This window comes from Microtus pennsylvanicus, chromosome 21, assembly GCF_037038515.1.
Source record: "Microtus pennsylvanicus isolate mMicPen1 chromosome 21, mMicPen1.hap1, whole genome shotgun sequence".
Taxonomy (NCBI): Eukaryota; Metazoa; Chordata; class Mammalia; order Rodentia; family Cricetidae; genus Microtus; species Microtus pennsylvanicus.
In genome coordinates this window covers 352,182-375,342 of record NC_134599.1, presented here as the reverse complement: position 1 = coordinate 375,342, position 23,161 = coordinate 352,182, and the positions used below count along the sequence as shown (strand labels likewise).

The 23,161-nt window shown below is 40.5% G+C and overlaps 1 protein-coding gene across 8 annotated transcripts in view; it reads left to right on the top strand.

Annotated features, from left to right (window-relative positions):
- The window catches only part of Ezh2 (enhancer of zeste 2 polycomb repressive complex 2 subunit), a 65,993-nt gene that overhangs the window by 3,241 nt on the left and 39,591 nt on the right, over nucleotides 1–23,161 (top strand). The gene's annotated exons all lie outside the window — the stretch shown is intronic.

The following is a 23,161-nucleotide window of genomic DNA, read 5'->3' as shown; positions in this document are numbered from 1 at the left end:
GAGAGCCGAGATTTTAATAATCAAACGAATTAAGGAAAGAGGAAAAGATACACTGAAATAACTTGGCCTTTGAGTACTGGGGTTATAGACACATGCCACCGTGCTACACTTTCTGTGTCTGACCTGGAATTTGAGGTCCTCCTGCTTTAGCCTCTTGAGTACTAGGTTTGTAAATGTGCACCACCACGCTCTGCTTTTCCTTTTTTTCTGCTTTTTCTTTCTTTTCCTTTTCCTCTTTTTTTTTTTTTTTTGGAAGTGGATCTTGATGTGTTCAGAATAACCTCAAATTATTGGCTGTCAATGATCTTTCTACACCTTAGCCTCCTGAGTAGCTAAGATTATAAGCATGTGTCACTGTGCTTAGCTTGAAGATGGCCGGTCTTATAATTGAAAGATATCTTGTTGGAATTAATGAGTTCTTTCTTTACTGTAATAACTTCAGGTAAGTTGTTTTGAAGCTAAAACTGGAGGAAGCAGTGCCAGTGTCATTATGTCACTTACTGGGCTGTGGTCTTCATCGTTCTTTGATGGTCCTGTATACTGCTGTGTACCTCTGCAGCCTGCTCTTCATTCTTTCTCAATGGCAAAAGTAGAGATAAATCTAGTAAGATCTCAAAAGTTATAGAAGTTAGAGCTGATTCTTTTCTTTTTAAAAAATTTATTTATTGGGCTGTCTGGATAGTTCAGTGGACAAAAGTGCTTGCGCCAAGTCTCGTGATCTGAGTTTGCTTCTCCATGGACCCACATGGTGGAGAGAACTGTTTGATTCCTGCAGGTTGTCCTTTGACCTCCGCACCAAAACACACACACACTCACACGCATATACACAATTTAAAAATTATTTATTTTTTTGTGTGTGAGTGTACATGAGTGTGTGTGTGTGTGTGTGTGTGCAGGAAGCCAAAATTGGGTTTCCAATCCATTCAAGCTGGAGGTACAGGGATTTGCAAGATGCCTGGCTGTTATCTGGGCGATGATCAGAATGCAGGTCCTCATGATTGTGTAGCAAGTGCTCATGACTGATGAGCCATTTCATCAGCCCATGTAGCTGATAAATTTCTAAATAGTCACATAGTTCCATACTATAGCAGAATATACCCCTGTGACACAAAAATATGGCAGAAATGAAGTGAGAAAAGGGATTTCTACATAATGAAATGAGACACTGTATAATGAAGTTTTGGTCAGTGATACCATGTATATGATATATATATATAATATTTGCTTATAATAATATAATATAATAATATATAATATTATAATATACAATAATAATAATATAATAATATTATTGCTTAATGACAATGTAGCTGTTTCAGTTTGTGTAAGTACACTCCAGGTGTTACAAATGTATCTCTGTCATTAAACAGTTTATGACTGTGATATTAAAATATCTACTGTTTCCATATTTTTTAAAAATTGTGGTGACATGTTACTTTATTTTTAATTCATTTGTCAGCAGATGACAAAATACAGTCAACGCCTACCTACACAGTAAGATATCCTGACATAAAAGGAGCGAGATTCTGACGTGTGGTGTAACTTACAGGGACTTTGAGGACCTTATGCTAAGTGAAATAAGCCAGAAGCAACTTTTTATATACTTTTAAGATGTATTTGTTTTTATTTTATGTGTTTTGAGTGTTTGCTTCCTTGTGTGTATATGTACCGTGTTTCTGCCTGGAACCCATGGAGGCCAGGAGAGTGCATTCTTTGTATCCTGGCACTGGCGTTACAGATGGTTTTATGAGCTACTTGTGGGTATTGGGAACAACTTGTCCTGGAAGAGTAATCTCTCTTAATAACTAAGCCATCTCTTTAGCTTATTAATTTTTTTGTTGAGATTTTTTTTTTAATTTTTAAAGATAAAAGCTGGGTGTGGTGGTGCATGCCTTCAGTCCCATCACTTGGAGTCAGAGGCAGGTGGATCTTTGAGTTCGAGGCCATCCTGGTCTACAAATTGAGTGTCAGAACAGATAGGACTGTTTCACAGAGAAACCTATCTCAAAACAAACAAAACAAAAAAAATTTAAAAATAAAAATGTAATTACATCATTTTCCCCTTCCCCTTTCCTCTCTCTAAGTCCTCCCATGTACCCCCCCCTTGCTCATGGTCACTTTCTCTGTTATTAGGGTGTGTGTGTGTGTGTGTGTGTGTGTGTGTGTGTGTGTGTGTGTATTTACCTAAATATATAAATACAGCACACTCAGTCCATTTAATGTTATGTGTACATACATGATTTCAGGGCTGATCATTACTGGATAACCAATCTAGGGTCTTCCTCCTGATTTCCTCCCACTCAGCATTCTTCATTTTCCTGTAGTTCTCTGTTTAGGGGTGGGACCCCGAGATTTTCCTCCTCCATGTTAGTATGTCTATTGGTGTTGTACTTCAGATCTTGTTTAGGCAGCTATATTATTGAGATATCATGAAGATGCTTTCTTATTACTTCTAGGAAACATCTCACTGCAGATTTCCTGGTCCTAAAGCTCTTAACATTTTTATTCCCCCTTTTTAGATATATTCCCCGTTCTTTAGGTGCAGGAGTTGTATCAATTGGGGCTGGGCAACACATGATCACTTGTTCTCTGCACTTTGACTTGGTGTAGTTTCTATTTGTTGAAAAGAGAAGTGTCTTCAATGAACGATAAGATCTACTCTTATCCTGTTGGGCTCTGGTGCAAGAGGTGCTGGACCTAGGTGGGCTGCAAGGTTGAATGCATGCCTGGATGTGTCACGAGAAGGGTACATTATAGACTTTGCTAGTCTGAAACTTACTATATCAACTGGGCTGGTCTCAAACTTTGGCTTCTGCCTCCTGAATGCTAGGATTTATAGGCATGTACCGCTATACCAGCCTTGAGACAACTTTCTGTGTGTGGGGTGTATTGTATTTGTGGATATTTGTGAAGCCATAGGCTAATATCGATGTCTTTCTCAGTTATTTTTTTCATCTTATTTTTGAGTAAGATACCATCTTATTTGAAAGAGACAGTCTTTCAAACATTTTAATATGTGGAGCTCACTGATGGAGCTAAGTTGTCTTGTAGTGTAGGGATTACAGACATTTAATGCCAAACCCAAGCTTTTTTTCTTTTTCTTTTTCTTTTTTTTTGAGACAGGGTTTCTCTGTGGTTTTGGAGTCTGTCCTGGAACTAGCTCTGTAGACCAGGCTGGCCTTGAACTCACAGAGATCCGCCTGCCTCTGCCTCCCGAGTGCTGGGATTAAAAGCGTGCCCCACCGTTGCTCGGCTCTTTTTTGGTTTTTCAAGATGGAGTTTCTCTGTGTAGCTTTTGGAGCCTGTCCTGGAACTTGCTTTGTAGATCAGGCTGGCCTCGAACTCAACTCTCATCCCACCCAAGTGCTGGGATTAAAGGCGTGCGCCACTACCGTCTACCTAAACCCAAGCTTTTTTGATTTGTTTTGTTTAGTGTGGGTGCTGGGGATCTGGACCTAGGTCTTTATGTTTTCATGGCAAGCACTTTATTGACTGAGCCAGCCACCTTTACAGCTCCCTTGAATTAACTTTTTTTTGAGGCTGAGTATGTAGCTCATTAGGTAGAATGCTTGCCTAGCATTGACCCTAGTGCTACATAAAATCAGCTGTTATAGTACTTACCTTTAATTTTAGCAAATGGAGGCAGGTAGGTCAGAAGTTCAAGGTAATTCTCAACTCCATAGCAAGACTAGGGGTAAGTGGATCATAAATTCAAAATAATTCTCAACTTTAACTGTGTGAGAACCCTGTTTTCAAAACAACAGGGCTGGTAAGATGACTTAATGGCTGTAAAGGAGCCTGTAGCCAAGCCTGATGACTTGAGTTCATCTTAGGGACCCATGTGGCAGAAGAAGAGAATCAACTCCTAAGTTCTCTTACGTCTACATATGTACTGTGCGAATACACGAGCCCATATGCATAATTGTAGTAGTAGGGCACGCGTTCATTTTCTGGCCCAAAATAATCACTCAGGAACTATATTAATCACAACACTGCTTGGCCTATTAGCTTAAGCATATCTTCGGTTAACCCATTTCTATTGATCTTTATATAGCCACATGACTGTGGCTTACCTGCAAGGTTCCATTCCGTCCTGTGTCTGGTGTCTGTCTTTAGCGGGGCTACATGGCTTCTCCCTCACTCCGCCTTCTTCTTTCCAGCATTCAGTTCAGTCTTCCTCGCCTAGCTCTATCCTACCCTATCACAGGCCGAAGTAGCTTCTTTTTTTTTTTTAAATATTTATTTATTTATTATGTATACAATATTCTGTCTGTGCGTATGCCTGCAGGCCAGAAGAGGGCATCAGACCTTATTCCAGATGATTGTGAGCCACCATGTGGTTGCCGGGAATTGAACTCAGGACCTTTGGAAGAGCAGGCAATGCTCTTAACCACTGAGCCATCTCTCCAGCCCCCCCGAAGTAGCTTCTTTATTCATTAACCAATAAAAGCAACACATATACTTCCACACCACATAATATGTACACACACACACAAAAATCCAAAAGTATTATTAAAGGAAAACAAAAAACCCTCAACAACTTTTAAAAGCCCTTTCAAAAAAGGTTTATTTTTATTATTTTTAATTATGTGTATGTGGGGGGGCATGTTTGTGAATGCAGGTGACCCCAGATTCTAGAGGTGTTGGATTCCCCTGGAGCTCAGGCAGTTGTGAGCTGCTTGATATTAGTGTTGGGAATTGAACTTGGGTATAGTAATGGTAGTTCATGCTCTTTCTTAACTTCTGAATCCCCTTAACAACTTTGATAGAAAACAAAAATCAAATGATCCCATTTATATGAGGTAGCTAGAATAGGCAACTTCTTAGAGACTGAATAGAGGTTGTCAGTGGCTCAGAAGATAGGTAATGGGTTATTGTTTAGTGAATAGGGTTTTTGTTCAGAATTATGAAATAATTCTCCAGATAGCTTAACAGTATATTGAATATATATAATTAGCCTTCTAAATCCAGAGTCAATTATCTTTTCCTCGAAAATACTACCAAAAATAGTTCGTGTTGAACAGATAAATTTTCTTGCTATTTTTCTCTAAGCAATACAGTATAACAGCTATGTACATAGTGTTTGTATTATATTGGGTATTATACGTAATTCAGAGATGATTTGAAGTATATAGGATAGCTAGGTATTGTGGTATACACTTGGGAAGCTGAGGTAGGAGAGTCCCTTAAGTTCTTGAGTTTAAGACCAGCCTGGGCAAAATACTGAGACCCTATGGCAAGACAACAGCAGTGGGCCAGTAGATGGCTCAGTGGGTAAAGGTACTTGATGCCAAGTGTGACAATCTCAGTTGGCTTCCTGGAACCTACATGATGGAAGGAGTTAAAGTTAACAGGCGACTGTGATCTGCCAGGCTTGGATGTTGGGAGCCGAACTCAGGCCTTTGCAAGAACAGCATACATTCTTAATCTCTTAGCCTTTCTAGCCTCCAAATATCTTCTAATTATAAACAGTAATCGACTATGTTATTTGTTTAAAATTTTTATTATTTTTAATTATGCATGTGATTGTGTGTGGCTGTGTGTACATGAGCCGGGCTGGAGTTGTAGACAGTTGCGAGCTGTTTGACATGGCTGCCAGGAACCAGACTCAGGTCCTTCCAGTCCTGCAAGAGCAGTTCATGCTCCTAACCTCTCAGCCATCTGTCTAGCCCCTGATCTCTTTTTAGAAGAGTTTTTTATTTGACAATTCCACATATATCTGTATAATGTATTTTATTCGACAGTTTCACACATATATGTATAATGTATTTTATTTGACAGTTTCACACATATATGTATAATGTATTTTATTTGACAGTTTCACACATATATGTATAATGTATTTTATTTGACAGTTTCACACATATATGTATAATGTATTTTGACAGTTTCACACATAAATGTATAATGTGTTTTCTTCATATTCACTCTCCATTCATATTGCCCTCTTTTATCTCCCTTCCTCTGGACTCTTCCCCAAAAAACTTTCACTCCTGCTTTTGCCCCTCCCCTTTTAATAGTTTATTGAGCTTAATTAGGGTTGATTGCATGGACATGGAATTTACTGGAGCATGGACAGTTTAAACAATATCTACACAACTGAAGAAAATGACTTCCCTTTCTTTAGTAACCATTAATTTCCAATAACTCCTCAGCTAGGGATGAAGCCTCATGAGCTCTGCTTTTGTTTTTTGAGACAGGGTCTCATGTAGCTCAGACTAGCTAGCTTTGCACTCCTGATCCAAGGGATTAGAGTTATTTGCTAACATGCTCAGCTACTTTATTTTATGTAGGAAAAAATAACAAGGACTAGAAAGACTAGAAAGAAGAGCCTGTTATTGGTAGAGAAAGGTGAACTTGGGCGTTTGGATATTGGGTTTTGATTTAAAGTTCTGATCTCTCTCCACTTGTTTGCTCGGGGCAGCATAGGGAATGCAACCTAATACTTCCTGTTTGCTGCCACTGTCCTACACCCCAGCCTACAACTTGTTTTATGTAAGGTCTACAAATTAAGAATATTAGCATTAAAGAAAAGAGTTGTAAAACAGTGGGCCCTTCAAGATTAAATTATGTAAGGGAGACTGCTGTGTCCTCTGCCAGCCCTGAAATAGTTACCATGTAACCCTTTACAGGAAAAACTGTTGCCCTTATCAGCATATGAAGTTATCACCCTTATACATCTTTTGTCTTTATTTTTTAAAAAACTGTGTGTATGTTTGCGTTTGTGTCTCTCTATCCACCTTTATGTGGGTTTTGGTGATTGAACTCAGGTTGCTAGGTGTGTGCAGCAGGAGCCTTACTGGGTGAGCCATCTTAGCATCCTTCCCCAGGAGTCTTTTGAACATTTGTAGGGTAACTTTCTATAAGGAGAGCTTCCTTTTCAAGCTTTGAGTATTGTCACATTACTTCCTAGAACGGCATTCAGTTTTCATTTAACAGTACACTTTACTGAACTGTGATTTGTATATAACGCACAGGTTGAGGAGTTTTGTCAAATGTGTACATCAGCACTGGCACCTATCTCATTACCCTCAACTGTTGATCAGATTTCTCCTGCTCAGGACTTTACATGAGTACAGTAGACTGTTCTTTTGTGACTGGCTTCTTCCATCCAGCATGTTTTTGATGTATATTTATACTGTAACTTACAGTATTGTGTTATGTGAATTTTCTAGGTTTTTGTTTGTTCGTTCTGTCTGTTGATGGACAAATGGAACTCTTTAGTTCTTGGTTATTAAGGAAGCTGTTGCCGTTTGCATGGATCCTTATTGCCCACATTTTAGTTTTTTTTAAATATTTATTTATTTATTATGTATACAGCATTCCTTCCATGTATGTCTGCAGGCCAGAAGACCCCATTATAGATGGCTGTGAGCCACCATATTGTTGCTAGGGATTGAACTCAGGACCTTTGGAAGAACAGTCAGTGCTCTTAACCTCTGAGCCATCTCTCCAGCTCCCACATTTTAGTTTTTGTTGAACTGTGGTGACGTGTTGTAAATAGTGATGTCACTTGAGAAGAGAGCACCACGCTTTCCCACGGTGGCTATGCCGCTTATGTCGGCAGTGTTAGTTCTGGTGGAAACGGCACAGGGACTACAGTGTCCCCAGTTGTCACCGAGTTTGGTATTGGTAGTCCTTAAATGATGGTTGTCTTGAGACTGGGATAGAGAGACGCTTCAGCAGTTAAGAGCCCTGGTGGCTGCTCTTCCAGAGGACCGAGTTCAATTCTCAGCCCTCACATTGTAGCTAAGAGCTATGGGTAAGTCCAATCCCAGGGAACCTAATACCCGCTCTGGGCTTTTCAGGCATTTCACACATATAATACACATATATATTATATAGGCAAAATCATCCCTAAAAAGTTTTAAAAAAATTGATGGCCATCTAAAATGTTAATTATGGTAATTTTGATTTTCTGAGGCAAGGTCTTACTCTGGCACAGGCTTGCCTAGAACTTACTGTAGTCTAGGTTGACTTTAAATTTCATCCTCAAATATTTGATTTTGGTATACTGTTTTCATTTTGTAAAATATCAGCCTGTTCTTCTACAACAGTTAATTTTGCCCCATAACAATTTTAGCTTTCTTTCATTAATGTATCATTCTTCCCTCTGTGTAAGGCGCTACCTCTGTAGGTGGTCATGCCATTCATTGTTGAGCTAAATTTGCCATGGCTGAAGAATCAAGTAAGAAACTTGTAAAGCTAGCATTCTGGGTAATGTACAGAATAAACATTTATCTCCATCAGTCAATCAGTCATTCAGTCTGTCAAGTCTTCTTGTTTATAGGAAATACAGCTCCTATGAAAATACCTAAGGAAGCCGAGTGGTGGTGGCCCATACCTTTAATCTCAGCACTGCCTCCAGGTAGGTAGAGGCAGGCGGATCTCTGAGTTTGAGACCAGCCTGGTCTTTAGAGGGAGTTCCAGGACAGCCAGGACTACACAGAAATCCTGCCTTGAAACCGCCCCCCCCCAAAAAAAGATAACTAATGAATGAAAAGATTGCTATGAGATAATCAATTGCTCTTTTCTGGAATATTTTACAATTTTAATATGTCAAGATACTGTCTAGCCTGTGGTTCAAAATATTTATTTTCCTGTCCCAGTTGAATTAGAAGGCTCTTCAGTTCAGAGACATATGCTGCTCAGTTTTTCTCAATTCCAGTCCCTTCACTTAAAAAGTTCGTCTTTATGGCAGAGCTTGGGAAGGGTTGTTGGACGTGGGAGGCACTAGTGAGAGGTTTATATCAACCAGAACCCTGCAAACTTGAGAGCTCTTTTCTGTAGCAGAAAATGAAATTATTGTGCATTTATTTTTTTCATTTAAAAGGTTATTTAATCCATGGCCAAAACTTTAAAAGAAAATTGAGATATGGTGCTTCACTGTGCCTAGTGCCACAGTGCATTCACAGCTGGCTACAAGGGTCCTTCACCTGGGCCCGTGCTCTCCTGTAGGCCCCTGGGCATTTATGCTTAAAAACCCCGAGCCCTGACCACTGGGTAACACACACCCAGGAGGCCCAAAGGCCCCCAAACTCCCAAATTTTCTCCCATCATCACACTGGGGGGGACTATTAAGAGGTTAATCTGCCTTTTTTGAAGGCCAGTCCATACTGCTTTTTTTTTTTTTTACCAGCCATGTCCACCCACCCAGGCTGAAGCTCAGACAATCATCGCCAGCTGCTGGGCATACTCCATGACCTGTTTGGCCATCTCAGTGGAGAGGATGGTGGTGTCTTCTAGCTTCTATTGCTGGCTGGCAAAGCTGTAAGAGTTGTTAGGGCCCAGGACCCAACCTCACTTCTTGGCATAGTCTGTCACCTTTTTGGGTGTGTTAAAGAAGAAGATCTGGATAGCTTCAGCAAAAGGGATTGAACCATTATTTAAATATTGCCTTTCCTCCTGAATGTAGAGTCTGTAAGGGGGAGCCAGCAAATGGGCTTTACATGGCCATTTTCTATCACATAGCGACTTTGCTAACTCATTTTATTATTACAAGAATTTCATTTAAGTAATTATTAGACTTGATTAAAGCCAGAAAGTTTTAGAAATCCCAGCCATGAAAAACAAGAGGGGGTGGGGCAGAGGGGTGGATAAGGAAGGAAACTGACAATTCTGCAAAGTTACCAAGTGATCATTTCTAGGAACCAAATTTATGCAAAATGTTTCAAGTTATCTTCAAGTAAGTTAAAGAAAAAGTGTCGCCGGGTGGCGGCGGCGGCGGCGGCGCAGGCGCATGCCTTTAATCCCAGAACTCTGGGAGTTCGAGACCAGCCTGGTCTACAAGAGCTAGTTCCAGGACAGGCTCCAAAACCACAGAGAAACCCTGTCTCAAAAAAACCAAACCAAACCAAACAAACAAACAAAAAAACAAAACAAAAAAAAAAAGTGTCAACAAGTCCAAACATTTTATCTGTTTTAGTGTTTTGTGGTTTTTTTTTTTTTTATCACAAAGACTGAGGACTGGAAAAGAAACAAAAACTGAGTGAGATAGTTGATGTTCTTTAGGGAGTGGGAGAGCTGACAGAAATCATCATTGAAGGCTGCCTTCTAGTGTTGGATGTTAATAGTCTGTAGAGAAGCTTCAGTGTATTTAGTTTGTTGACATATGAGTACCAACCATGTGCTTGTAAAAAATAGAACTAATTATTTGTTGGACCTCTACTGTGCCTACTGTAGATGAAATTTCTAAGTGAAACAGTGCTCTTTAGAAAAAAAACAACTCAGAACAGTGCTGGGGATAGTTTGATGGTTAAATATATGCTTAGTATACACAGATCCCTGGGTTTAATCCACTAGAGCACCACAAAACCAAACCAAACCACATTGTAGCACGATCAATAAAAACCCAGAGACTGATGCTGGGGTTCAACCTGAAGGTCAGAAAAGCAAAACAGCCAGCCACTGGCTCTTACCTCTACCTCAGTCTGAAATGGCGATCCTTTCTCCAGGAATCTCAGAATGAGACTGTCTGAGAGCTGATTCCTCCTGTTTTATAATTCTCTCTAGTGCTGGGATTAAAGGCATGCACCACTACTGCCTGGTTTCTATGCCAAACTACTGGGATTAAAGCGTATGCCACCACTGCCTGGTCTCTTAAGACTGACCAGTGTGGCTATTTTACTCTGTCTGAACTTCAGGCAAGCTTTATTTATTAAAATACAAATGAAATAATCACTATACCACGTTTATATTTTTGTTTTTTTAGAAAGATATATTTTAAAGTATATAATTTTATGTGCCTGTGTTGTGCCTGACAGTATGCATGTATTGCATCCTGTTGGTTCAGGAGTCTACAGAGGTCAGAAGCATGGGATTCCTGGAATTGGAATTACATACAGATGATTGTGAGCTGTCCATGTGGGTACAGGGAACTGAACCCCTGTCTTCTGCAAGAGAAGAGCAGTGAGCACTCTTAAATGATGAGCCTCTCTCCTGTCCTTGTTTGTTTGTTTTTGAGATAGGGTCTTAGCTGTGTAACCCTGGCTGGCTTGGAACTTAACTGTGTAGGCCAGGTGGACTCAAACTGACTGAGGTTCTTCTACCTTTCTGCCTCCTGAGTACTGGGATTACAGACATGTTTACCATTTTTTAAAAAGGATTATTTATTTATTTATTTATTATGTATACAATATTCTGTCAGTGTATATGCCCGCAGGCCAGAAGAGGGCACAGATCTCATTACAGATGGTTGTGAGCCACCATGTGGTTGCTGGGAATTGAACTCAGGACCTTTGGAAGAGCAGGCAATGCTCCTAACCTCTGAGCCATCTCTCCAGCCCGAAAAGGATTATTTTTAATCACATGTGTGTGTATGTCTCTCTGGGGAATATATACATAAATGATGGTACCTTCCGCGATCATCGATCGGCATCATAGTCCCTGGAGCTTGTGTTCCAGGCAGTTGTGAACCACCTGATGTGTGCTGGGAACTGAACTTGGGGCCTTTTCTTTTTCTTTTTTCTTTTTTTTTGGTTTTCGAGACAGGGTTTCTCTGTAGCTTTGGTGCCCATCCCGGAACTAGCTCTTGTAGACCAGGCTGGCCTCGAACTCCCAGAGATCCGCCTGCCTCTGCCTCCTGAGTGCTGGGATTAAAGGTGTGCGCCACCACCTGGGGCCTTTTCAAGAGCAGTAAATGCTGTTAACAGCTGAGCCATCCATCCAGCCCTTGTGTTTACTGTTTTAAAGTGTTTGGTTCACTAATGTTAAATATATTCACACTGATGTGTAACATATCTTTAGAACTTTTATTTTTTTTTGTCCACAACCTTTGGAAAGTACTTTTTTACTTTTTGTTTCTGTGAGTTTTTTGACTCTTAAGTTAATGTGAAAAGAATTGTGTTTTGGGCTGAATTTCAAATCATTATAAAAGGCTCACACATGTTTATTAATCAAAATTAAGTACTATTACAGTTAACACATTTTTTGCAAGCAAGATTTTTTTTTTTTTTGAGATGGTCTTGCTCTATAAGGCTGGCTTGAAACAGATCCCCCTCTTGAGTTTAAAGGTATGCACCCCCATGCCTGGAATAGAAATAAATTTCATTTCTTTCTGTTGTGTATAAAACAAAACAAAAAAACTGCTCTACGTAATGGATTATAATGTATCAGGATCCACTCTTGACTTGTCAATAATGCATTGGTGTCTCATTAAGGAAAGAAATAAAAGCACTTCCTTTTGGAGTTGTTTAACCAACAGAGTGGTTCTTCTACTTCATAACCCCTGTGTGTTCTGTCCTCTGTCTGTTGCATGAATCTGAACCTGTACCTGCTGGAAGACCTGTCTTGTGAATCTGTCCCTGTGTCTGTTGTATGAGCTGTGTGCCTGTCATATCAGCTGTATAGGTCTGTCCTTAACAGACTATCCTTCGCTCTGTATTTATTGAAATGCACAGAAAGCATCACATGGTGAAGGAATAGGATACTTTTAAAGAAATCTTTAACAGAGTTTTACAAGGGATTAAGTCATTGGCTCCAACTGAACCCAGCTAACCCAGATAACAAACATCATTGCTTATCAACCAATAACCACAAGTTGCTTTCAATCTTTATGGTAGATTTTAGGAAGTTGCTTTCAACTTCTGTATTTGCTGCTCTCAGGAAATGACATACATGTATTACTCTAGGTCAGGGGCATGGAAGAATATACAATTTAAGATTCCAGCTATACATTAGCTTCAGTTGTAAAAGTTGATTATACGGGAAATCCAAGGCAAGTAAGGTTGGTTGTTACATTGTTCTCTTAAACAATGTGAGTACACAGTAGGTTAGCAGTCTTAAGTCTTACGTGACCTCAAGGTATATTATTAACTTGGGTGTGAGGTCCACCAAAAGTTCCAGTCTTTTAGAATGGAAGAGATGTTTTCAGAGTATTGCATTGCTATACTCCGTGATTTGACAAACTTTTGGAAAGTATTTTTTGCATCCTGCTGGCTATGGAAGTGTTTTCCCTCCAAGAAGTTGTTGAGGTACTTGGAGAAGTGATGGTTGGTGAGCGAAAAGTCAGGGGAATATGGTGGATGAGGTAAAAATTCATAGCCCAATTTATTCAACTTTTGAAGTATTGGTTGTGTGATATGCAGTCAGGTGTTACTGTGGAGAAAAATTGGGCTTTCTGTTGGCCAGTGCTGGCTGCAAGAGTTGTAGTTTTTGGTGTATGTTGTTGATTTGCTGAGCACACGTCTTGGACATAAAGATCTTTTCAGGATTCAGAAAGCTGTAGTGGATTGCAACGTGGCCATAACCTTTTGGTGCAAGCTTGGCTTTGGGCATTACTTTGGAGTTTCTTGGTCTAACCATTGAGCTAGTTGTCCTGGTTGTGTATAATCCCCCGCTTTTGTATATCACAGTCAGGTGGGGAAATAGGTAAGTGATGCATAGACAAAGAGAGGAGATCAGTTCAAAACATCAAGTGTTGCCTTTTCATCATGAGGTACCCAGTTACTGGAATGTTCACCTTTCCAGTTTGTCTCTAATGCGGATGACCATTGGGTGGTGCACACTGAGCTCTGGCAGCTTCTTTTGTAGTTGTGAGATTGTTCTCATTTGGCTTTGTCAGCTTCCAATGCCAGTCACTTCATTCCTCATCTTCAAGGCTTCATCTCCTTTACATATCTTGTTAGACTGCTATTTCCTGGTACACTCTGGAGCAGTTACTAGGTCAAATGTGTGCTGACGTTTCAAGCTGTCTTTGTTGCTTTGTGACCCATTTTGAACTTGAATAATGAAATCTTTTGAATTTACCTTTTGTCTAACATCATTTCAAGTAGTACAAAATAAATGTAAAATAGCAATGAGTAAGTCATAGAAAAAGACTTAAAGCAAGAAAAACACATTAAAATGATGTATAACAGAACCATGTTTATTTAACACAGGTCAAATTTCAATAAGTTAAAAACTGAAATTACCTTCGCATCAACTTTGTATGAATGGAAATGGACTATCTGTCCTCCTGTGATTGGCTTGTTTTCCTCAGTGTATGAGTTCGTCTGTGTTGTAGGGGGTGCCACAATTTTTTTCTTCTTTTAATCAAAAAAATTGATAGTTTATTCTGATCATGGTTGCTTCTCCCTACTAGTCCAACTCCAAATCTTTCTGTCTTTAGAAAGCAAACAGGCAAAATGAACAAACAAAAAATCAAAAACTAAAAACCCTAGAATTGTCTTTTTAAAAGGCATTTTACTATCCCATGATAGATATAAACCATATTTTCAAATCTGTTATATTATGAGCCAATGGACATGTGCATAGTTTCTGTCTTTTGGCTATTTTGAATGGTGCTGCAATGCATATTGGACAAATTCTTCCCCCTGCTCTGAATTTATTCTCCCCTAACCCTTTACTCTGGCTCGTGCTTTTATCTCCCGTATGCTGGCTGTGATTGGAATTCTTTTGGTTATATATTCATTCAAATGGGAGACTGCTCAGTCACAAGGTGATTCTCTTTAAGTTTTAAGGAACTTCAGCACTATTTTCTATAATGAGTATGCCATTTTACAGCCCCTCCTTACCACACCTCATCCGAAACAAAGGTTCCAGTTATGTACCCTAGCCTGGCCTTGAACTCAATATGTAGCCTAGGTGACCTTAAACTTAGGGTTAACCCCTTGCCTCCTAACTAATGGGATAACAAGCATGTTCCACTACACCTACTAAGTATTTTGAGACAGAGTCTTCCTACTTCTCTCATGCTGGTCTTGAACTCATGATTTTCTTGCCTCCACCATCTCCAGGTTGTTTGTGTGTTGTCATTTTCAGTTCATTTTCTGTTCTTTGTATAGTGGTCATCCAAATGTGTCAGTGGGTTTTGTTGTTTTTAGACAGTCTCACTGTGTATCTCTGGAACTCAATATGTAGACCAGACTAGCCTGGAGCTGGAAGAGATCTACGTGGCTCTGCCTTCTAAGTGCTGGGACAGGCAAGAACCATGCCTGACTTGTTTTGATTGCACTAGGGCTTCTCAACATCTTTTCACGTGTTTTTGCTTTTCAATATTTTACTTTTGAATTTGTTGAAAATCATGCATTTTAGTGTAAAAGTAAATCTACACTTAACTGGGGAAAGGAGCATCTTCTCTTAAGTATATATAAAAAATTGTCTTGGGTGGGTGAGATAGCTCAGTCAGTACTTTTCATAAGCATGGAGACCTGAGTTTGATCCTGAGAATCAATATGAAAAAGCTGGGTGTTATGGTGCATGCTTGTCAAACCAGGGTTGAGGAGGCAGCCTAACCTCGTCATAGAGTTTCTTGTTTCGGTAAACAGGATGGTTGGTACCTGAGGAACTATACTCAGGTTAATACAGGCTATGCATACATGCACACACACCTGCGCGCGCGTGTGCGCGCGCGCACACACACACGTACCCACATGAGCATGCAGATACACATACACATGTAGACAGTTTGCATTATGTGAACTTTATAAGTTCTTTTAATTTATCATCCGGTAGCAAAAAGCTACAGTAGTATTTGAAATTCTAATTTAGATGTATTATATTCAAATTGTTTTATAGTATAAACAAAGTTGACAAGTTTATTTTTAAATTCCTAACTTGTTTTATAAGATATGTGGCTGTCAAAAATATTTAAGAGCCAGGTGGTGGTGACACACACCTTTAATCCCAGCACTCAGGAGGCAGAAGCAGGTGGATCTTTGAGTCCAAGCCCAGCCTGGTCTATAGAGTTATCCAGGACAGCCAGGGCTACCCAAAGAAATCCTGACTCGAGACCCCCCCACCCTAAACAAACAACAACAAACACGGGAATGGAGGCTACAGAGATGACTCAGTGGCTAAGAGCACTGGCTGCTCTTCAGAGGAATTGGGTTCAATTCCCAGCATCCACATGGCAGCTCACAACTGTCTGTAACTCTAGTTCCAGGGGAATCTGTCACCCTCACACAACACACATACAGACAGAACACCAGTGCACATAAAATAAAGATAAATAAATCTTTAAAAAATATTTTAGAGGGGCTGGAGAGATGGCTCAAGTGGTTAAGAGCATTGCCTGCTCTTCCAAAGGTCCTGAGTTCAATTCCCAGCAACCACATGGTGGCTCACAACCATCTGTAAAGAGGTCTGGCGCCCTCTTCTGGCCTTCAGGCATACACACAGAATATTGTATACATAATAAATAAATAAATATTTAAAAACAAAAAAAAAAGAAAAAATATTCTTGGCAAGGACTTGACATCAAATTATCAATAGATTTTTAAAAAAAAATATTTTAGAGTCAGGGAAGGTGGGGGAAGTAACCTTTCTAAATTAAGCAGTGTGGACTTGTAGCTAATGGAAATGCTGCTGGAACAGCATAGAGGAAGTAGTGTTAGAGTTTTCCCATTTCTCTCCTTAAGTAATTTTATGTCTTTGGAGAGTATTTGCCTACCAGAAATAGAAAGCTTAAGTATGCATAAAGATGATGCTTATTTTTCCCTTTATTTTGAGAACATGTGTAGTAATAGGGGCGACGGCGGGGCTGCGTCCCCAGCAACCCGCCCGCACGGCTAGCTTTACCCGAAATAATTACACGGAAACTGTATTCTTTTAAACACTGCTTTGGCCCATTCCTATCTAGCCTCTTCTAGGCTAATTCTCACATATTAATTTAGCCCATTTCTAATCATCTGTGTAGCGCCCCTAGGTGCGCTTACCGGGAAGATTCTAGCCTAAGTCCATCCTAGGTCGGAGCTTCATAGCGTGCGTCTTCCCTGGAGCAGGTAGCATGGCGTCTCTGCTGAAGGCATCTGCTCCCGAGAGGAGAGCTGTCAGGTCTGACCTCACTTCCTCTTCCTCCCAGCGTTCTGTTCTATTTACTCCTCCCACCTATCTCCTAACCAATGAGATGGGCCAAGGCAGTTCCTTTATTAGCCAATGACCTTCCTCCATCATTTCCCCTTTTTCGGTTTAAACAAAAAAAAAAAAAAAGAGGAAGGCTTTAACTTTAACATAGCAAAATTACATATAACGAAACAGTTATCAAGTAAAAGTTACAATAATCTTTATCATAACTAAGGAAAACTATAACTATAACTAACTATTCTTAACTCCATCAAAGACTCCAGAAAGATACAATACTACATAAGCAAACAAGAAAAAAGCAACTTTTAAACTCTAGAAATGACAGAGACATCTCACTGCCTGGACAGTCACCCAAAGTTCCTCTGTACTGTTGGGGCATCCATCTTCAGCCTTCAGGCCCATAGCATCCAGCAGACATTTCCATAAAGCAGGAAAATTCAAAGTCAGTTCAGTCACTATCTGTTGTGTCCTGCAGAATGTCTCGCAGACTCTTTCATGAATCAGGAACCCCGAAAGATTATCTCACCTTTAGGCAAGTTCAGTAGTCCTCTCTCTGCGGGTTCTCTTTGTCCAGCTTATGCAACAGTCCAGGCAAGAACAGTTTCTTGCCCAAATGGCTATCAAACTCCAGAAGGATCCTCTTCGATGCCCATCTTCTTCTTCTTCTTCTTCTTCTTTTTTTTTAAAGATTTATTTATTATGTACACAGAGTTCAGCCTCCATACCTGCAGGCCAGAAGAGGACACCAGATCTCATTACAGATGGTTGTGGGCCACCATGTGGTTGCTGGGAATTGAACTCAGGACCTTTGGAAGAGCAGTCAGTGCTCTTAACCTCTGAGCCATCTCTCCAGCCCCCCATCTTCTTCTTGAAGTAGATTGGTGCTGCCAGGAGCAGAGTGTCTCGTCATGAAAAGTCCTAAGTTATTAAAACATTAAATGTCCTATTCTGTAATCTTTGAAAGACATGAAGAATGTCTATCTAAAATATATCTCTATATATCTAGAAAATCTAACATGACTACAAGCTTGACTATTACTGATGATTATCCACTAATCTGTATTTCTTAATTATACATTACATTTTTTAATGAACTACACAATCACAATATCTTAATCAATAGCAGAAATATGCATATACATATGACAAAATTGACCTTAAAATCCATACTAATGCAAATTATTCATACCTATATCATTTCCCCCTTTAAATGTAAAAGAACGTTTATAAACCATATTTGGGAACATGGGCGCAGTTTTTTCTCTCCAAACTGCTTCCTGCTGAATGGGGGCGTCGTTAATTAGGTCTTTCATGGTATAACCTGTGTGCTAGTTTCATCTCAGTTGGCAGTTGAGTGAAGCAATTTTCTGAAGGTGTTCACAACAACCCTTCAGGAGGACGTGGTCCATCATACCAAATCAGAATAGAAGAAATGAACAGGGTCTCATCCTCTGTGAAAACAAAAGAAGACTCTCTCCAAAGCATCATATCCTTAGACCCAAATTCTGAAATCATACCCTCATGATATCCGTTTTGGTTCCACTGGGCAGCCCATATAATGAAATGTCTCTCTGTACTTAGCTCCTTCACAGTCAAAAATTTTAAAGAAAACACAATGTACATAATCCAGACTCTCTGTGAGTTTTCCATTTTTTACGTAGCTTATTTTTCTTTATTTCTTTTAATCTCTTAACTATTTGTACTCTGTCTCTTTAAAGACTTTACCTTTTTTTTTTAACCATTAACTTTATTCTCTATATTCCTTTTCTTCTCTCTCTCAAGCCTACGTACATTCATCCAACAGTGTGACTCATTTAGTGGTCTGAATCTGTCCTATTGTGAATCTGCAATTTTTTACTATCCAGGAGCACTTTTGATTTACGCCTTTAAATCACTAGACGCTTAAGAATCTAAGCTGTGACATTCCTAAATTAACTTTTTGCTTTTTGAGCGTATATCTGTAGACCAGGCTGTCTTTGAACTCTCAGAGATCCGCCTGTCTCTGCCTTCCAGGCATTGGGATTAAAGGTGTTTGCTACTACACCTTGAACTCACAGAGGTCTGTTCGTCTCTGCCTTCTAGGCACTGGGATTAAAGGCGTGTGCTACCACACCTTGAAGTCACAGAGGTTTACTTTAAGAACTTTAACTTTTAGTCTGCATATATTTTTTAACACACTTTAGATCATTTAAAAATTTTCTCTGTCTTTGAATCTCTCTTTACTGTATATCTCTCTTTTTCTGACCACATGAGTCTTTAATTTACCAAGCAATCTCAGTAGGACTAAAGGCGTGGCTTTGCAGGCTAGATGTAGCCCATTCCTTAGCTTTCCAGCCTCATGGCTGAGGTACTGGCTGCAAGGTCCCTGCCAGCCAGCGAGCTACAACAGACAACACTCAAATCCTCTCTCGGTAGCCGGCCCTCCTGCCTCAAACAGTCAGAGTTTGCCCTGGCAGGATGGCCCAGAAAGCCGGCATTTTTAAATGCGCAGCTTTTTTCCTGCTACGGCTGAAAACCGAAAAGCATGCCTTCAGCTTTTCATCAACACCGTTTAAGTGTTTCGTGGCAGGACCTCTTAATGAGCTGCAGGCTTTGCAGCTAAAGCTGAGTCAGGAAGCCTCTCTTAGATGAGGCGCTTGCTTGCCTCTAGCAAGCAGAGCAGACCCAAGAAATTGCCATAAGAAACATACTTTATTCTTTTCCAAGCTTTCTCAGGCTTTCTGTGGACTCAGTTAGCCACACGTCTGGGCGTCATTTGTAGTAATATGAGCGGCGGTGGGGCTGCGTCCCCAGCAAACATGTTTCATGTAACTGAGGCCAGCACTGAACTGCCTGTCCTGCTTGCCTTGGATTACAGGCGTTCACTGCTGTTTCCATCCACTGTTAAATAACCCTCAGAGGGTCTGTTGATAAAATTGAACATTCTGACCAAAAGCAAAAAATGAGAAAGAAAGGTCTTATTCGGCCTAAATTTCTTTTTTTTCTTTTTTCTTTTTTTTTTTTTTTTGATTTTTCGAGGCAGGGTTTCTCTGGAGCTTTATTGGTTCCTGTCCTGGAACTAGCTCTTGTAGACCAGGCTGGCCTCGAACCCACAGAGATCCGCCTGCTTCTGCCTCCCGAGTGCTGGGATTAAAGGCATGCGCCACCACCGCCTGGCTTTGGCCTAAATTTCTACACCAAAAACTATCCCTGAGGAAAATGAGGACAGGAACTCAAGACAGGAGCGTGGAGGCAGGAACTGAGGGGAGACCATGGAGGAGTGCTGCATGGATGGCTTGGTCCTCATAGCTTGCTCAGCTTGCTTTCTGTAATGCCATTTTAAAAAATTATATATGCAGTGTTTTGCCTGCAGGCCAGAAGAGGGCACCAGATCTCATTACAAATGGTGTGAACCACCTTATGGGTGCTGGGAATTGAACTCAGGACCTCTTGAGACTAACAGCTGCCATCAAAACATTTAAATATTAAAATGCAATTGAAAAAGGCTGGTGAGATAGCTGAAGAGGTTAAGGTGCTTGCTGCCAAGCCTACAAACTGAGTTCAGTCCCTGGGACCCTCATGGTGGAAAGAACTGAAAGATGTCCTCTGACCTACACATGCACCATGGCAAGCGTGTACCCTATACACACAAAAGAAATACTAAAAAATGGTGTTGGAGACAGATGTGTTTTTCAAAATATGTCCTTTTATGGCAGCCTTGTACTATAAAAGCTTTCATTTTATTGTCTTCATAACAACAAAATCAGCTCAGAACTGGATCACTTGGCCCCTTCTCTTATTGTTGTGTCTCCCCCCCCCCCCATTTCAGAATGCTTGAATCTTTTACTAGCCAGCATCATCTTAGAGCAGCAGTTAGGCTCAGCATACTCAAGCTTGCACAAGCTTCTTTGTAGTTTTAGTATTTTTTCAGAAAACAGGCTTAGTGTGCCCATTGTAGCTACTCTTTCCTGTCGTAATGCCTCTTTCCCTGGGCATACAGAGAATCCTTGCCCTTCATGTGCTGTGGCACTTCATGGGGCTGCTTCTTAGTGCGTATCTTGCAGAAAGTCTGGTGGGTCTTAGGCCATATACAGGGTGATATTGACACAGAAAAGCCAAAGGGTATTTTTAAAGGTAAAAACATGGAGAATCTTATACTTTTTTTGGGTTTGGATTTGACCCTATTTAGCCTGATAATTTAGTTAAGAGTCATGGTTAAACGCCTTTAATCCCAGCACTTGGGAGGCAGAGGCAGGCGGATCTCTGTGAGTTCGAGACCAGCCTGGTCTACAAGAGCTAGTTCCAGGACAGGCTCCAAAACCACAGAGAAACCCTGTCTCGAAAATCCAAAAAAAAAAAAAAAAAAAAGAGTCATGGTTAAAGCTGCTAATTTAGTTGGAAAGATAAGTAGTTTGTGTATCAGTTTTCCAGTCAAGTACAAAAAAGAACATTTATTAGACAAGAGAAAATAACTGCTGGCTTGATTAGTAAGGACTTAAAAGAAGGTATCAAGGGCCACAGTACTGCTTGGGAACTACTTTTTCAATTCTTGTAGTCTCTTAGTTGTTGGCAGCTGGGTAAGGAGAGTCAGGTGTGTCTTTTAGGCAACGCTTATATATTCCATGGTGTGGTTTGCACCTGATTTCCTTGGGAAGCATAGAATCCCTGGGATGGTCTTGTCTGGTCACTTAGAGGTTGAAAGCTGTGTTTTACCACTTCATAGGGGCTTCTATCCTTATGGAACAAAAAGGGAAAGTGGAGGAAGCGTTTGGTGCAGAACCGAGGTACTGTTCATCTGTTCTTTGTGATGATGGTAACACAACAAGCTTTGAAAAGCCATCCAACATGAGTCAGATACCATCTGTGATGGTTAGAAAGCCTAACCCAAAGTAGTTAGTTTGGTGTGTGTGTGTGTTTGGGGGGGGGGCGTTGCATGTATTTTTTTTAAAGCTCATATAACTGAGTAGTTATTAAAATTGATTTTGCTCTTCGCTTGATGGTAGGGCTCGAGTGTTGTCATTAGAATAGCTCAGCCAGGATCCTATGTGTCCCTGAGATTCATGCTCCTTTCTCCTGGCTTCTTAGGAATTGGGCGCATTTACTTTTTCTTCATTTCTTTCTTTGTCCTTTCCCCTTCCTTTTCCTCTCCTCCCCTCTACTCTCCTCCACTCGCTCCCCTCTGCTCCTCTCCTCTCCCTTTTCCTCTTTTCTTCCCTCTTTTCTTTCTGGCTTCTGCATAGATAGTCCAGGATGTCCACCCTTCCTTTTCTTCCTTGCAGCAGAGCTAAACCTTACAAGTGGTGTGTTAATAAGACGCAGGTGACTCACTCTGAGTTTAAATTACTGATAAACCTGCATTTGTTTTTAAGTCATTATTGCTAGATGCAGAGACAGTCTGAGATTTTATAAATGAGTAAAAACCTCCTGCTCTTGATAGTGAGGAATTTATTTACAGTGGGGGTAGTGGACAGTGAAAATTATGATTTTAACTGTTATATGGCACTGGTGGAATTTGGGACTTGTGGAGGAATCAGCTTTTCACCTCTGATAGACAAGAAGCTGAGAGAATAGGAAAGCGCCTGGAAAGTCTTCTTTCAAGGCTGTAGCCAGTGACTTCCTCCGGCTACTCCCACCTCGTAGTTTCTTTCACCTCTAGTGCCAACCAGCTGGGGACTAAGTGATCACTTTTCTCTCTGGTCTCCAGTGTGTTCTAAACTAGTATCCTCTGCTTCAGGGACTGCTCTGTAGTGGCATCTAGCCTGCCACACAGTTAACTCTCAGTTCCTCTGTCTCCTCTTCCGTTTCTATTTGGCTGCCAAGCCTCGTCTTTTCAGAATGTAAATCACCTCTCCTCTCCTTTTATGCTTTCAAGATAAATTTGAAAATCATAGAATTTTATACAGCTAGAAATGTTCGTGTAATCTCTTGAAGATTCAGTATGGTTCTAATACTTGTATAAGAAAATGTTCTAGAAAAGGACACTGGTTTAGACCTCGGATATAGGCTCTAGAATGTGTTACTTGTCTGAACTATAGTTTCCACATTGACATATAACTGGCTCAGAGTCTACAATTAAAGATAAAGCTGAAGCATTTGCCACCCCCCCCACCCCCCCCACCCCCCCACCCCCATCCGTCCAGGCAAGGTTTCTCTGTGTAGCCCTGGCTGGCCTGGAACTTAACTTAGATCAGGCTGGCCTTGAATTTAGACATCTGCCTGTTTCTGCCTCCCAAGTGCTGGGATTAAAGGCAAGCACCACCACACCTGACCCTGATTTGCCCCTATTATCCTTAGTGATGCGTGAAATGCACCTTTTGCAGCTGCGGTGGTCCTTTTACATATGCAGGAGATTGATCGTAGTAGCCCTTTGAAACCCATG